Below are 17,658 nucleotides of genomic sequence, written 5' to 3'. Positions count from 1 at the left end.
ACATACATACATACATACATACATACATACATACATACATACATACATACATACATACATACATACGTACATACATACATACATACATAGTTACATATATACATAAATGGTGTCCCTGCTAAGTTAACCAAGCTTTTAAAAAACATGCTGAACCCCAGCCCGGTGAAAACAATTAAGAGCTGTTCAGAGTCGCCTCTGCTAATCTGTAATATTTTTGTCCGTTAACAAGGTTAATTATTCACTAAAACGAAATACTAAATAGCTAATTTTTAATTATTGATTTTAGGATAAAGTGTCAAAGCAAACATTTAATTCTCGAAAATTAAATCGCTACGTTGTTCCTATTGCGGTACGACTTACGCAGCTCTATTTATAGGCCTTCAGAAAATGCAGTTGCGTGATCAGCTGTGTTATTTTTAATCATTCGCCAAATGCGTTTACGTAGCTTCATCGGAGAGAACACTGGAGAAGAAGTCGAATTTTGTTATCCAGGACGCGTCTCGGGGCTGTTAAGTGGCGCGGCTGTCCTCAGTAACTTTTTTTATTGCGCCAAGTATCGTTTTCGGCTCGTAAAACGGTCGATTTACGCAAATGCTAGCATGATGCAAACAACGTATAGGTGCCCGTTTTGCCAGGTCTACAGCTTATGCATTGACAATTTTTCTCACAATCCAATAATTAAAAATTATTTTATTACTATCTGCTAACTAATTAACGTCGGTGAATAAAAGCTGGTTTATTTCTACAAACGCACTTCCTATACGATCTTTTTTATTTCTCAGCAAATAAATAAAGCTCGCGAAGTATGAAGAAATACCACGTGGCTGCAGTTGCGCTACCTTCTTGCAGCGCTGTAAAACGCTTCTGAATCAACGAATTGTGCACGCTCGCCGTCTCGAAATGACTGGCCGACGCCACTGTCAGCGTCTGTAAGCACATTCAGCAGAAGCATGGCAACCCCCAGACACGCAACGCGATAAACAATGGGCAGGCCACCGACACCCAACTCACACGGACCTGTTATCGAGCTATCACAATGACAAAACAGAGGGAAGAAAAGCTATGAATTCGCTTAATTCAAGGCAGGCGCAGCCATTATTTTTGTCACCGTGCAGTACGCTGAAATGAGCGCCGGCCGCTCACGTCGGCGAGTTATGTACACAGGTTTTGTTCTTGTAAACGGTGGTGGAAGCGCTGCAATATTAGGCCGCTCGAGTGTGGTCACGTGACATTTTTTTTTTTTAATCTTTCGCGAGCTTGCTTCAAGTGGCAGAAGGTATGATTTCAGAAAACACTGAATAGGTTGTTTCCGCGGACCCCCTCCAAAACCTGTCACCCGGCTGAATGATATTTTTGCAGAATTCCACTGCGGTGTCTCTCATAGGCTGAGTCGCTTTGGGATGCTTAACCCCATGAACTAATTCACACTCTCTCTTTCTGTCTCTCTCTCTCTCTCTCTCTCTATATATATATATATATAGATAGATAGAGAGAGAGAGAGAGAGTTTGAATTAGTATATATATATATATATATATATATATATATATATATATATATATATATATATATATATAGTTGATGTTACGGCAAATCATTTTTACTCACTTGTAAGGCAAAGCTCCGCTCCACAGCGCCGTTGTGTTTTATTCCTGAAACCTGCTTGCCCGTGTATCATCCCGTTCGTCTTCGCAGATAACTTGCATACGTCTGCCGCCTTCAGCATCCCATCACCAGGATCCCATCCCAATCGCCGCGCCTTTATAAACGATTCGTTAGTTGTGGTGTACAAGAGGAAAATAGCGTTTCTTGACAAGATACTGTCATACTATGTCTTGATATCTAAGAAGACTTACAGACTTCTGTATGCGGTAGCAAACACGGGCACGTATATATATATATAGTTGACGAGAGTAGAGACTTCTTTCATTTATTGTCGACGTTTCGGCCTGTAAGACGCCAAGGCTCCTGCCGAAACGTCGACAACAAATGTTGCGGCAGCGCTGTGTTTGTCGCTGTGTGTTTCTTCTCTTGTTCGGTTTATCGCGCTGTAGATATGGGACAATAAATGTGTCTCGAAAAACTGTTCTGTCCGGCATGTTGACTATCTCGCCAGGAGCTCAAACCTGAACATAATTTATCGCGCAAAAAGCCGCGGCACGTGTGTCACAACTGGGCTTGAATCACGTATCTACGCGTCGGGTTTGTTTGCAGTTATTGGGGCGAAGAAAACGTTGAAATTAATGGCATGTCTACAGACATTCGCTGCAGGTAACCGACGCGATTTTTATAAACTTGTTTCGCATTCAATCATTTCACTACAAAAACCCTTCGCGGTGGGTGAGCGAAGCCCTCGACAGCTGAACCCAAGAAAGCGGAATCAAAACCCGGCAGTGGAGGCAGCTTTTTGATGAAGGCAGAACCCAAGGCGCCCGTGTGAGGTAAGTCCACGTTAAAGAGGCCTAGGTGGTCGAAATTTCGTGAGCCCTCCACTACCGCGTCTGTCGTAACCTGAGTCGCTTTGGGACGTTCAACCCCATAAGCGAGCCTTGTTTACTCCAAAGGCCGTCAAGGGTGATAGGTAGAAGAGGGGTGGATTAATTCCACCAGAAACGCGAAAAAAGATTGATCACCAAATTAAAATAGCCGTGATAAAAGGGCATGGGGCTCCAGAAAAAAGGAAATAAAACTTAAGACACTGCTCATTTCCATCACAAGGAACCAGCTGATGGAATGTTTTCTCATCATAATGCATTTTGTTTTTTGTCCTTCGTCTCATTCTTTCGTCCAATGTACTTTTATTTACTGTGGAGACATGCGATATGCACGGTTGATCATGCGATATAGAGCAAATTTCTTTATCAGCACCTTGATAAAAACAACACCGGTTTTTATCGGTCCGCGCTGGATGTATATGGCACGACAAAATACTTTTTTTCTGCATTTGCGGGAAAATGCGTTCAGTGTGCTCTATCGCTAAAAAGCCCCTTATATTTCATTGTGTTGCAGCGAGCTCGATAAAATGTGTCCACTCCGGGCAAGAGGTGGGAGAGTAAAAGCGAAGGATGAGCGAAGTGGTAGCCAGACATCTTCCTATATTCGTTACGTCAGATGCGGGAACCACTGAATAGCACCCGCATGCACCATTTCCTACACGAACAAGACATGGGCGCATAAACGCTTGATGCTGTTGTTAACCGGCAGATTAAGATTGTGAGCAGCTCCGCAGGCATATATTAGTGCAGTGCAGGGATACAAGGGAACAACAATCACCGCTACTAATGGCATTAAACTTAGAATTACTTTTCCCTTAAAACACACAAGAGTATAGTAAATTTCGTTTAGGGAAATTACAATAATATCAACCCTCTAATGAGCTATATTTATCACGTAGCTCCGAATAGCGAGAATGAATCCCGAGTAAAATACGCTACTCGTAGGCCATCAAGGCATGTTCGTAGTCAGGAACAAAAGTTTGCGGGACGTGAGTTCGTGGAAAAATATTTACTTCTGTGCGACTGGGCAAACATAGTGCATGAAATGTGCCGATTCACAAGGGGGCATGCACGCCGCATTCAGAGAAAATATATCACAGAAAAAAACTTGCAAAGCAATGAAGAAATAAATGTTGTTAAAAAAAAAATTCCGCATCCCGCAAACTTTTGTCCCTGACTGTACATGGTTAGGCGGGTACTTATATCTCTATATCCAGTAATTCTTCACACAATCTGGCAGCTCAGGATTGCGCACTAATCAGTAAGCGCGAGAAAGAGAATGTCTCAGGAGCGCACTGTAAAGGGCGATAAAACCAACACTGTCGTAGTACTGCGCGTAGTCTACAGCTGCAAAATGTGAAAATCTAAAATATCTCTGTTGTGTCAGTCAATATGAGCGCAAGAAGAGCACAATGATGCCTGCCTACGCATTTCCGTCAAGTCGTCAAACGCGAGCGCCACAATTTTGTTCTGCTAACATCATTGAGGGTGTTTACTCTCGACGGTACAACAAAGAACCATGTATTTTCTGGCAGAAATCTTGACTTTTGCCTTGGAATGACCCGATCAGTTAATAAAAGTGGAGCAGACTTTAGAAGACGCGCGCATATTTCACATAGATATCGATAGACTCCGTATGAAAACGAAGATGTAATTTATTTATTTATTTATTTATTTATTTATTTATTTATTTATTTATTTATTTATTTATTTATTTATTTATTTATTTATTTATTTATTTATTTATTTATTTATTTATTTATTTATTTATTTATTTATTTATTTTTCCCTCAAGCGCAATAGATTTAAGTGGGGAGTGTGCCCCGCCGTGGTGGCTCACCGGTTAGGACGCTGGACTGCTGAACCCAAGGACATGAGTTCGAATCCCAGCCGTGGCGGCAGTTTTTTGATCGAGGTGACATGCAACGCGCCTATCCACTACACGATGTCAGAGCCCGGTGAAAGAATCCCAAGTGGTCCACTGCAACCTCCACGACATCTCCGATAACTTGTGTCGCGTCGGGACGCTAAACACAGAACCAAAAAATACACCAAGCCAGAATCGAGTGGCTTTAAAACAAACAAGCACACAACGCGTAAAATCAGCAGAGGCAATTAATAAAAGTATGTTCCTGGCGAAATTTTCGAAAATCGGGTATAAGGCCGCGCTGGTCCTTTTTCAAAACTTTAGGCGTGCCCGTCGGAGAAAGCGGCGAAGGCTTCGCGAAGGCTGGGCGGCCGAGTAGACGCTCTCAACTGCCGTGCAGCCCCTCCTCAGCCCCGTCGACTCGGGCGCAATGGGCTCCAGGCTGTAAGGCGACAGTAGTAGCCGCGAGAACAGTCCCGAATGTTCGCATGTTCGCTCAAGCTCGCGTCCCGCTGCATTTCCCCGGCCTCCCCTATATCAATAGAGAACTAGCCGAAGCGACACACGCTGACTCCGTTCTCGAAAAGCCGAGCTCACACTGGCTTACCGAAAAGGAGTATCATAGCTATATGCGGGCTCTGCGGTGTTTGTGCTCTCTCTCTGCCACTCTTCCCCTTCTGGAAAATCCGTACATGGTTATTTCGAAGCGCTGCACGCTTCCATGACCAGTTCTGTATGAGGCACCGACAGTGGTGGTAAGCCGGCCCCGGCTTTGCAAGTCGTGAAGGAGAATTATGGAGCTAGAGTACCAGCGCTCCAGCGCGTGGAACGGAGCATAGATTTCAGCAAGTGTTTGTTATAGAAGTGTAGTTATTATTTATAGCTGTCTCTGGTTTGTAAATGCCTCTCTGTGTGTTGTCATTGTTTGTAAACTGATTCGTCTGTTGCTTCAAGTTCGTCGTCTTTGGTCTTACTGTGCGTCAACTACACGTCGCCTGACTAATTTACGGGCACCTCAAAGAGGTGCAGAGAAGAAAAACGAACAGATCGGACTTTTTTTACTTCTGGGTTTAGGGAAAACGCATGTAGTAAGAAAACTAAAAGAAAGCAAAACATATACAAGGAAATTCACTTCTTTCCTTACTCGAATCACGCTGCCGCTGCTAAAACAATTGAGGAGAAGCTGACGGAAACGCGCATTGTTAATGAGCAAGCGATACTCGCGCGAGGGGCTTTCACTTAGTTTATGTATGAGTAATGAAATGATTTAAAGGGGAGTTGTGTGACGATGACAAAACCTCAACATGTCAACACGCGATGAGCGATAGTAAGCAGCGATGGTGAACTGACAGTAAATAAGGATGATGGTAGATTTTGGCTAACAGACACAAGCATAAACGCCCCTAGATTTTCAAGTGATAAGCTGTGCAATTATAAGCTTCGTTTCAATGAAGTTATACTAGCAGTGCGGTAATGATTTGAAAGGATAAAACGGACCAAGTCAATGTGAAAGCTTTTTAATGCGGAAACATAGGTTGATTAGAGTTGGTTTCTGAAAGGAGGCAGACTATTATAATATATAGTGCAAACGCAGGTATTATAAAGTAGTAGTTATAGCGAGGTTCAGTGTTCGCTCAAATCAGTACTTAATGACCTAAAGCGGGATTTGAACTGGTCATTGCGGTTTCAATGTGCATTTTCCAAGTAACTGTCTAGGTGATTAGCAGGCTTAAGAATCAATACTATGGAATGGAATAACGTGTAACATTACTAGTAGTCCGTCTGGTAATAGTTATGTGGATTTATGACACAAGTGAACCATATTATCTGAATTAGGAGCATCACGTCGTCACATTTTCCTGTCGTTGAGCCACCGCAGCGGCGAATCGTACGGCAGCATGTGCAACAGATACTCCTGTGCCACGGCCCTTCGTTGCTATGGTACCTGTGACGCAAGCAAGGCACGACGGCATTTTTTTTTTTTTTGCCGCTTGCTGCAGACACTTCCTTTCCACGTCACTCATCAGTCAAGGGGCTTTCACATTTAAACACAGTATACTGAACTAATGCACGAGTTTATTAATAAGGTAAGCAAGAAGCACGCTGTAGACCGGACAGTGGGGAACTGTAGTCACATGCTCTAGAAAAAGCACGGGGGTGTTATCACCAGAGTTCGCAGAACGCAATAACTTGATATTCATGGTTACCCTTTCAGCAAACGGAAGAATGGAAAGTGTACCCTGGAAATACCAAATGAGGAGACAGAAAAGAAATAGCTTTCATTTTGTGTTCTAACTTTGATATTGTGCTGAATATGCAGCTATAAGTATTTTAAAGTGCCTATTCATGTACTTCTTGTGTCCCCTGGGTGCGTAATATCTGATTAATAATGCGCTTCGTTGCATTACAGGGGTAAACCTTAATTAAATACAATGTATATTCCAGAAGCTGTAAGACATTGTGCTCATTAGCCCATTCCAGGGTGGTTCATAAATAAAAATATCGGCAGTCTTTCGTTAGGGAACTGCTGAGTTCTTTGGCTGCTGGCCGTGCCCCTTCTTCGCCCGCTTCTTACGTTTTTCGAGCTCAGCTGTGCGGCTTATCCACACTGATATGCGCGTCTTGTGAGACAGCCGTGAGACGATTTGTCAAATAACGCAATCGGCTTCCTTTCCCTCTTTCAACGGTTAAGGAGTCGCACCGCTTGCAGACCTGTCTCCTGCCGGATCAACGTGTTTAACCTAATTGTTACCTTCGCGTGCAGCCATATAAAGCTGTCGTTGCAGTACAGAGAACCGGGCACCAGAAAGGACAACAACGTACGCAAGATATAAAGGCTCAAGGGCTCTGCAGTATATGCGTTATTCTGATGGTGTCCTGTGTTTTTCGGCACGCCGTTCTTTACTGCATTATTGACGATGCCGACATAATAGCGACTTCTCATATTTTCCTCATTAGACTTCATTGTACGCCCATAACGGAACAGCTACTGCTGCAGATCGCCCGAGGCTGAGAATTTGAAGAACAAAGGACGACGAAGACACGACGGCGATGAACATTACCATAATCTTTCAGTATCTCCCGTTTTGATCTGATTGTGGTGTAAGTATCGCTGTTTTCAAGAAGCAGCCACAAGTAAACTCAACGTGCTGCCATCTGTTAGGAGCATGCCGATTTAATCCTCACAAATTGTCATATAGTACTTGCAGCTAAAAGCACGAGTCGTTGCAGTATTGCGTCATTCTTTCGAGGTCGCAGAGAACCAAGCAGCTCCAGATGTGTAGGCCTTGATTTCAATCCCTCTCGCAGAATTTTGTGAGGAAGCACAATGCTTTATTTTTGTTTAGAATTTGGACGGACAATTTCTCTTTGCGGGCGTTTTGTTGTAGAGTTGGTTTCTGTATTGGCATATTTATGGTTTCTTTACTCTTTTGCGTTTCTCATAGCCTGAGTTGCTTTAAGACCGATAAACCAACCATTTTTCTCTCTAGTTTTATTCAATTTGTTTTCAAATATGTGCCCCCCTCCTCCCCCGAGGAGGTGCAGTGGTTATTGTGCTCGACTACTGGGCTCAGTGGTGCGAGATCGAATCCCTGTCGCGGCGGCCACTTTTCGATGGAGGCGAAAAGCAAGGCACCCGTGTGTTGGTCGCTTTCCGGAGCCCTTTCAAATACGTGCTTCAGCACCTAATGCAGTAAGACTAGTCAGAGGTGGAAAGGAAAACAGGATACGGATCAAAAGAAGAAGATTGTGACATGATGAAAGAAGTTTTAATGGACAGATACAAATCAAGACGGAAATTCATTTATAGAAACGGAACGGCATGCATTTTGCACAGCTCCTTCAAATGTGTATGTATATATATATATATATATATATATATATATATATATATATATACACACATTTGTGATGCAGGCATTGCGGCGGTGATGCAGGCATTGCGAAATCAGGGGGTAGACGAGCCGTACGTGAAAGTGCTGGAAGATATATAAAGTGGCTGCACAGCAACCATAGTTCTGCATAAAGAAAGTAACAAAATTCCCATAAAGAAAGGTGTTAGGCAAGGAGACACGATCTCCCCAGTACTATTCACAGCTTGCTTAGAGGAAGTATTCAGAGACTTGGAATGGGAGCAGTTAGGGATAATGGTAGATGGAGAATACCTCAGTAATCTGCGCTTTGCTGATGACATTGCCTTGCTAAGCAACTCGGGAGATGAACTACAAATAATGATTGATGACATAGACAGGAAAAGTAGAAAGGTAGGCTTGAAAATCAATATGCAGAAGACTAAGGTAATGTTCAACAGCCTCGGGAAGGAACAGCAGTTTACATTAGGTAGCGAAGTACTGGAAGTAGTAGGCCAATATGTCTACTTAGGACAGGTAGTAACCGCAGATCCGGACCATGAAAAGGAAATAACAAGAAGAAGAAGATTGGGAGGGAGCACATTTGGCAAGCACTCGCAGATTATGTCTAGCAGCTTACCGGTATCGCTAAAGAGGAAAGTATATAACAGTTGCATCTTACCTGTACTCACCTATGGCGCTGAAACGTGGAGGCTAACCAAGAGAGTTCTACTTAAGTTGAGGACAACCCAGAGGGCTATGGAACGAAAAATGGTAGGGGTAACATTAAGAGATAGGAAGCGTGCAGAATGGGTCAGAAAAATAACTCAAGTTACCGACATTCTAGTGGAAATCAAGAAGAAGAAATGGACATGGGCAGGACATGTAGTGCGAAGAGAGGATAACCGATGGTCGCTTAGGGTAACAAACTGGATTCCAAGGGAAGGAAAGCGTAGCAGGGGGCGGCAGAAAGTTAGGTGGGCGGATGAGATTAAGAAGTTCGCAGGGGTCAAGTGGATGCAGCTAGCACAGAAACGGGTTAAGTGGAGAAATATGGGAGAGGCCTTCGCCCTGCAGTGGGTATAGTCAGGCTGATGATGATGATGATATATATATTATTTTCGCAAAGGAGAGAACAAATGACTTTTTTTCAGTGAACAAATGACATAGGTGTTTCAGTGAATGAGCTTCCAGCTGCGGTACCGGTATTTCTATTTGAACACAGGATGACAGCAATATATGAGAGTTTAAAAAGCTGTCCGCTTGCCGCGGTACACTATGAGCCCGCTATTGTTCTGCAGTGGGCAAGCAGGTTGCAGATATGTAGAGTATGTGGCATCGCAAAGGTCTGGACATTATATTTCAGAAGTGGTTGGTGATGAGCGTGAAGTATGCTCCAAATATTGAAAGAATGTTTTTTTTGGTTTTTTTTAGCATATTCTTGCTACCTTATTTTGTGTGAGAGCATCTTTGTTTGTTGTTTTTCACCTTCTCAAAGCAAACCATATAAAAAAAATACCACAGTATTTGTGTGACATGAGTTTTCTTTTTTTTTTGTGTCAATACCCTGTCTACTTTCTTGAAAACTTAATGTGTCCGTAATAAACGGGTATACATTTTATTATTAAGATTTGCTTGATTCGGCCATTATGAAGCGCAAACTTATGAAAGTTCCTAATTCCTTTCATCCCGTAGATCTTTATTTCTGACATCTCTATAGACAGCTCTCAACGGTGTATATCCACGCCTCGGATGAATGGAAAAATTATCCATTAACAGTAGTAAGGAAACGGATTCAAGGACGGAGCTCTCAGGTACGCCTGTCACCCTCTTTTGCGAAAGAGAATTCAGGTGATTGATAACCGCAAGTTGCATGCGACTGAAAACGTAGCTAGTAAACAAGTCAGGTATACCGCTTCCAAACCCAAATCCGTGGAGGTTAATTACAATGTAAAATAGGCGGCATTAAATATCTTTTTAATATTGACTATAATATTTGCAGGATCTTTTTCAAGACCAGAACAGCGGATGTATTCGATTGATCCAAAATAGCGTACATAATCATGACTTTTTCTTGTGATCAGAAAATATATTGTCCATTAGTGGAGCTAATTACATTCAAGACTACATTAATTATGTGATTATTTCGCTAGAACCTATCTTCTGCTTCATACAAAAACTCTATATTTATTAGCCTGTGTGGGTTTGTTAATTATCAATGCCAAGTTAACCAGAAAGCAGATCGCAAAGGGCGTTACGGACAAAATTCTTCTCTATTCTTTGTGTCGTTCCAAGCGTTTTTCGCTCTAGAATGTACACTAGCACACCTGTTACACAAAGTTCGTTCGAATATGCTTCAATCTTGTACATAGATGTTAGAAGTCAGCATTTTATGGTATTTTTATCCAGTCTTGATTATTTGTTTTTTGACAAAAAACTAAGTACACTGGTTATTTTTCTGTACTTTATTCACAAGCAATTGGTTGGTAACGGACGCTAACGCGGTGAATCGACGTGTGCGTCTGGGGCCTAAATTGTGCGCGGATAGCATCCAGGGGCCTAATATTGACAAAGTAGTCATCAAATACGTAAGCAGCGGCGGCCTCAATTGAATTACATAATAAGCACTGTGTTGGACGAAAATAAAACGCATTGGTAAATGTACTAAATGTTTCGTGTGGCGACTGCAATGAAGTGGATGAAACGCAATAGTATACCCCCACTGCGAAAAAAAAAAAAAAAACTCTCTTAGCTCACTTCTTTTCATTTTTTTTTTTTAGAAATAAAGGGGGGTGGCACAGTGTGTTTGGCACCTAAGCTAGCAATTGCCGCTAAGCCGAGTAAGGAGTCGCAACGAGGAATACAAGCTCTGTTCGTCCTGCGCTAATAACGCCTAAGTAGTATATGAGACCTACTGGCAATCTTTCCGTGCATGGCGATTTATTTTTTTACGGTGGAAGTCAGTCCGAAAGGAGGGCCGTATCAACTATCCTCCTAAAACCCTCAAGCAAAAAAAGAAATTTTCCAGTTTTTTTTTCCTCAGATAACTGCTGAGAAACGTGGCGCAAAAAGCGTAAAGATAAAATTTCCTTCTTTGTTGCTACTAGTCCCGGCACAGAAAACGCAGGATCCTGCTCTATTGAATTTCTTCGTTTCCGAAATACGGAACGTCTGGGTAGCAGCAGCGGTTTTAATCGCGATGTAGTTTGACGTTTGTAGCGCGGCAGCAAGGCGGCAATGGAGGGAAGGCAGAACAGATGTCTTCCTAATGTGGCCGCCGGGCAAGACGAGAGAGATAGCATGTGAGAGCGTCGATTCTAAATGTCTACATTTTGACTACAACATTTTTTGTCAGTGGTCCTTCCCTTTTGAAAAAGCGTGATAACGTTGATTATTTTTATGAATTTCGGAACGTCCATCTTTCTGAGTTTCAAGTGCGCTGAAAAAGTAATTGCCCGCAGGGCTGCACGAAGGAAGAGTGCTAGCGGATATCGAGGGAAACCATGAAATGAGATCTCAAAAAACAACCGGAATCACAGAGTCTGCAGAAAATCAATGGCACGTGTATACGCTGGGGGAAGAAAACACTCCGGAATCTGCCACTGTTGGAAGAACTTCAGGGACGCTTGCGTTGCAGCTTCCGATCCGCTCGTAAACTGGGTCAGATGTCTGTCCGATCGCTACCGCTTATCTGCGGGCTGTCTCTCGAAGAGTTTTTTTCATTCGATCTCATGAAGCTCGCAGGTACGAAAGCTTTGAAAACAAGGAGTGCTTTGAAAACCGGGAATCGTTCCGGATGTTTTCTTTTTCTTTTTTTTTTTTTTTATTCCTGTGCTTGGCCCTGCTCATAAAGGAGCATGGTGCGCTTATTTCGTCCCTCTATAATTTCGTGAAGGACGCGTGCTTCGGAGCTTGTTCCTCGAGGCGCCCTGGCCGTTGCTTGGGCCCGGAGGCGAGCAAGTATCAAAACAGTGCCCCGTCGCTGCATTGCTGCTGAAACAAAGAGACCATGAGCCTGCCGGGCGTACGTGCGCCGGGATGACTGCGGTCAGACGCGCACATGGGGCCCTGACGCCCTTCACTTCTCTTGAATAATGCACCGCGTACGTATGGGCGGCTTCCATCGACCGCGGCGGCTCCTGTACGCAGTCGCACGCAATTGATGGCCACGACGGGGACGACATCGATCGTTACGATATGATAGCGAGCCCGTCCAGCTTTTCATTTTTCTTTCTTTTTGTTAGCCGGGCGGTTGGGGTTTATTTTGCACCATGGTTTTAAGTTTTGTTGCCAGTTCTCTTTTCATTGATAATGTTCGACGTCCTCATGGGCAGCCCAGTGACCTTGTGTTTGAAACCAATCTATTACGGAGTACCACTTCCCGTCCTCTTTGAATAAACCCCTGTCTCGAAAAAGCCGACACGGTGCATTATTCTTACCCGATTATAACCGCAGCTCATATTGCGTCGTCAGTATTTTGTCGGGGGGTGGGGGCGTAGGGGGGGGGGGGGGGGGCGGGGCGCGAGGGGGCGAGGGTTGAAATAATAAACCGCGCTGTAATGAAAATGATACACTGGAATTTTCTAATGAAATGACCTCGTGTGCTGTTCTCCTTGAAGGTTCCTCGTTCGCGAACACGCGCTTTGCTGTTCGCTTATTCGCCATCCTCTTCATTTCTCTCGTGTCCTTTCTCACATCCTCTTTAGCATACAGTTGTAATCTACGTACCACATTATGTAGAAATGTGGAAGGCTAGCTGACGTAGATATAAATCCAATTAACAAGGCTTTGGCTGGCCTAAGGGCAGCGTTGTCTGACACGGAATGCAAGGGTTCTGGAAGGCTCGATTCCCCTCCGCCTCCCACATGAAACGAGGAAGCCTGAGTTGGAAGCTACTGCCACATCGGCCATATCACGTGGTTGCGTGATGTCGCATAATTCAATCAGTGTTCGGCCATGTTAGGTGCCAGGTACTACAAAGTACCAGGTCCTAGGTACCAGAGTCATGCTAGGTATTTTTCATTCATAAATCCGGTAGCGGCGAAGCCGCATTTTCTGATTAACGCTATTCCGTTAAAACGTGGCCTCCGCGGTGATAATCGGCCCCTCGTCCTCGGTGAGTCAGAAAATAAATTCGTAAAGCAGTGTGTCATGTACTGTACTTTTTAGTGAGAAAGCAATACTTCGCGGGGTAAACCAGAAAAAAAAAATTGAGAGCACTGCAGAACCTGCCCTGGAGAAATGCGAACGCTTGACCACAGTTGCTAGTGCTCTTGCGACGCTGATCACGTCGTCATTTTTATATTTATGTGTATAATTTTTATTGTCTATTTTTGTTTCATTTTTGTTTACTATCTCACTTTTTATACTTGCATTTGTTTATTTCCCTCAACATTCTACTGCGCAAGTAGAATTATGGACGCGTTCGCAAGAGCTAAACGTATAGTGGTAAGCGCGCTCGGCTAGGACACTGAAGGATGGTGGTTCGACTCCCGTCGTGAATGCGATTCACTGATAAGGCAAGAAATGCTTTCGCATTAAAGCACGAGGTATGTCTGAATCCACCGCCATTCAGAACTCTTCTAACAGGTGGCCGTTAGCAGGCGACAAGGCCGTGGTATCAATTCGGTGAATGTTTGTGTGACGTAACCTGTCGTAATGTTATTTGTGTCACTGTTTGCTCACAATAAACGCGCGTCTGATGTCAATAGTGATGGAAATGCAAAGTGTTTTAACAGTATAAAGTTGCGGGATGTTTCGTGTGCGCCTGCTTTTTCGCGGCATGCGACGGAGGCTAAGTTAAGCAGCGCAGAGCGGCGTCAACAACAGCCGATGGAAAGACCGCTACAAATACATCTACTACCATCTGTCTAAGCAGATGAGCTATATACGCGAAACTAGAGATTTTGCATGTTACACTGCGTTTAGCCGCGTTAAACCTCGGCAGTTTTTTTTTTTTTTTTCCCTGCGCGTAGTGTAATCATACGAGATGGGCACAATCACTATCATGTTCTATAAATCCTTGATTTTGAAAGGTGTAAGGAACCCATGCGTGAAGGTTTATTCTTCTAAACCGATCTAGTTCTATATATGGTATGTCTTGGTATGGTATTATCGATCGACGCCGCCTCGTTCTGAGCCTATAAGTTGTCCCTTCAGTACTGATTATCACACACAGGTATGCGCGGTTACGACCGTGCCCGCTGTCTCGCTGGAAGTGCGCGCAGGCGTTACGTACCATCTGTAAATCTACGACAGCATACGTTCAAGCTTGGTTGTACAATAATAATCCTCATCTGGCTGTCTAATGTGAGGAGTATCCAGTATTTCCGACGGTATTTTGGCTATTTGCTCACCAAAGTGGGCACTGGACACGCTCTGACGTTAATGAGACAGAGTGTTAGGACATTTATTGCAAAGAATGTCGATTATATAATATAGTGAGTTTACCACGTTCGGTGGCGAATCTAGGCTAAACCGGGCTCCATCGAAAGCTCACCTGTCTGAGGTTTCTCAAACCTACGACCCTCGCCTATCGAAAGTCCTACCCGACCGGCTCGCAAACCTCTCATCCACGCTACAAAAGCCCCAAGCTCTCGCTTGCATTCGCGTTCCCGTTCCTCCTAAAACTCACCCTTTATCCAATAGACGCTTCTCCAGCCAAAAGCTTTCTCGAACGCATAGACACGAGTCACACCTGCTTTTCTTCATGCATGAGAAATACTGTAAAGAAAAAGAAAAGAAAGCAAAATGAAATGCACGCGTCGTTGATGCCAGCCAGCTCTGGCTATAGGTAGCCGCAAAAGTAGAGACCAAGGCGCAGTATACACGAGCTGTCTCGTCGTCACCTCGTGTTGCGAACGATTTTGAAAAGAATAAAAAACATTGCTTCCCAGCTTCTACTCATGAACACAGACTGGTGCCTTGGCAACATTTGAAGGGCGAAATTCCTTTTTCATCGTCGTCTTTGTCGGCATATACCACTTCCCTCGCTCGGAAGGTCCATTTTCCGCGATGAACCCTGACGGCGTCATGAAATTCCTTTAAGTGCACTTTAAAAGCCTTGAGATGGAAGAAAACTCCAGGACACAGATCATCATTCTGCAAACGGTTTTTACGAGTGCATTTGAGAGGAAAACACATCTGGCCAACTCTGTACTGGGTGAATGTTTATAAAACATCAGTGCCGCTTGCAAATGCGTGTCACCGCAGCGAAAAGACATCACGTCGAATGCATTCTTCTGTTCAAATCTGCGTACTTGCTGCCTAAATACCTGAGGCAGCACGAGCTACAAGTAAAGCACATCGACTTTCATCGCCCATTTTATTCATATTTGAGCGAATGCAAAGTGCTGGCCTACGAGGCACAATCAGACGAGCTGATTGAATTTCAATCAAGCTCGTGGCCCCGCAGGGTGCATCACAAAAAGCAGCGTTTATTAGGAAAGTATACAACAGTTGGATCTTGCCTGTACTAACCTATGGGGCTGAAACGTGGAGGCTAACCAAGAGAGTTCTACTTAAGTTGAGGACAACCCAGAGGGCTATGGAACGAAAAATGGTAGGGGTAACATTAAGAGATAGGAAGCGTGCAGAGTGGGTCACAGAAATAACTCAAGTTACCGACAGTGTAGTGGAAATTAAAAAGAAGAAATGGGCATGGGCAGGACATGTAGTGCGAAGAGAGGATAACCGATAGTAGCTTAGGGTAACAAACTGGATTCCAAGGGAAGGAAAGCGTAGCAGGGGGCGGCAGAAAGTTAGGTGGGCGGATGAGGTTAAGAAGTTCGCGGGGGTCAAGTGGATGCAGCGAGCACAGAACCGGGTTAAGTGGGGGAATATGGGAGAGGCCTTCGCCCTGCAGTGGGTATAGTCAGGCTGATGATGATGATGATGAATAGGAGGAGAAAAAGACAGCCCGCATCTACAAACGTTGTACATAAAGTATTTGGGCGCTGACAGGTGCAGTTAGCCTTTGAGTTCTGAAATAGGATAACAAAACAATTATTTCATCAGAAAAGGCGAAATATAGATGATCCATATGCTAGGTGACTATCAGTCCACGGCTGACAAGTTGGAAAGTACGAGTGCTGTATGGTGCAACAACAGAATGAGCATTCATGTTACGGAAACTTTGTTTTGTTGAAAAAGCAACACTACGGCAGTCAAGGCGAGACCTCGGGTGGCCGCAGCTACTTCGTAAAGAGGCGTAGGTACGAGAAGAAGAAGGACACTCGGTCACGCCCCATTCGGTTCAGCAGCGTTGAACCCTTCTCATGTTTTTAACAGTCGACCTTCTAAAAACAACTGAACGCGATAGACAACGCACAAAAATATAACACATGGGCATCATTTGTTCGTACCATGGAAAAAAATAATGCAACATACAAAACACACACAAGCTGGTAAACATGAATGCCTGCCACATTGAATACAGATCCAGAAAGTGCATGCAGCACAAGAAGAAAGAACGCAAGAGACAAAAAGTATTGGAAATGCCCGTATCTTACTCAGGCCAGTGATTATGTAGCCCAGTAAAATATGCTCATCTATTTGTGCACATAGAAATTAATTTTAAAGTAGGAACTTACAATGTGTTCCAAATGGACTGCTACCGATTTTTTCATATATGTCAGGAGCAGTACGGAAAAGTCGCTCTTGTAAATCTGTTATGTGGCCCGGCGCGCTGAAAGTATCATAAAAATGTTCCTCATGGAGTCAATAATAAATTATCTTTTAAATGAATCTCAATAATCACTTTTCGTTCACAACACCTAGCGTGTATGTCTTACATTGAAAACGTAGAGGAAGTGGCATTCCGAGATAATTCCAGTGTTCGATTTAGATAATGCGAGTGTATCCTGATATATGCGCGAATAAATGTTCAGCCCAATCTTCCACATCGGGGAGGAGCGGCATGCTCAATCCGGCATGCAGCTACTCCCTGACGAGAGACCACTCCTCTTTACGGCTATTCGACTGACGAGAATGTGAAGTTACAGGAAACGGTGATGACTCTTCGCTCGTTGCCACTTGTGTGTTATACCTGGACGTCATCACATGCGGAATTTTAATCCGGTACCACGTCTCCGTTTCAGAATGCTTACGGCTCTACGAAAGGTAAAAGCGTACTGGGGCGATCGAGACGGCGCACACTAATTGTCCGTTTGCCTAGGCGCCTGTCGACCTCGCCACAGTGTAGCAATATCATAGGGGCACCACCACACTGCGGCCGTCATTCCGACTGGCACAAGTCGCCTTGTATTTATGAGTGCTGCAAACAACTTCTGAAATGAAGTATAAGCAGAATCGCCAGGACGCACGTGCAGTGATTTTTTGTATGTTTTCCTGGCAAAGAACGAAACGTTATCACTGTAGCCTGGAAACCATACATTGCTCTCAGGCGTAGTGCTATATGCAACATCCGCATGACACCAAGAAAGAGCT

At 43.9% G+C, this 17,658-nt stretch overlaps 1 protein-coding gene and 1 long non-coding RNA gene across 2 annotated transcripts in view; one reads left to right on the top strand and one right to left on the bottom strand.

Moving 5' to 3' along the window:
• The window catches only part of LOC146183323 (frequenin-1-like), a 398,108-nt gene that overhangs the window by 28,856 nt on the left and 351,594 nt on the right, over positions 1-17,658 (top strand). The window lies entirely within an intron of this gene.
• LOC146183324 (uncharacterized) overlaps positions 1-17,658 on the bottom strand; it is a 96,280-nt gene that overhangs the window by 64,829 nt on the left and 13,793 nt on the right. The window contains exon 2 of the long non-coding RNA XR_014708484.1: positions 14,846-14,934. This is a non-coding gene — a long non-coding RNA (uncharacterized LOC146183324). The remainder of the gene's footprint in view (positions 1-14,845; positions 14,935-17,658) is intronic.

The sequence above is a fragment of the Amblyomma maculatum genome, chromosome 7 (assembly GCF_055883805.1).
Source record: "Amblyomma maculatum isolate TAMU_Amacu chromosome 7, ASM5588380v1, whole genome shotgun sequence".
Lineage (NCBI taxonomy): Eukaryota > Metazoa > Arthropoda > Arachnida > Ixodida > Ixodidae > Amblyomma > Amblyomma maculatum.
This window is presented reverse-complemented; position numbering and strand designations above follow the sequence as displayed.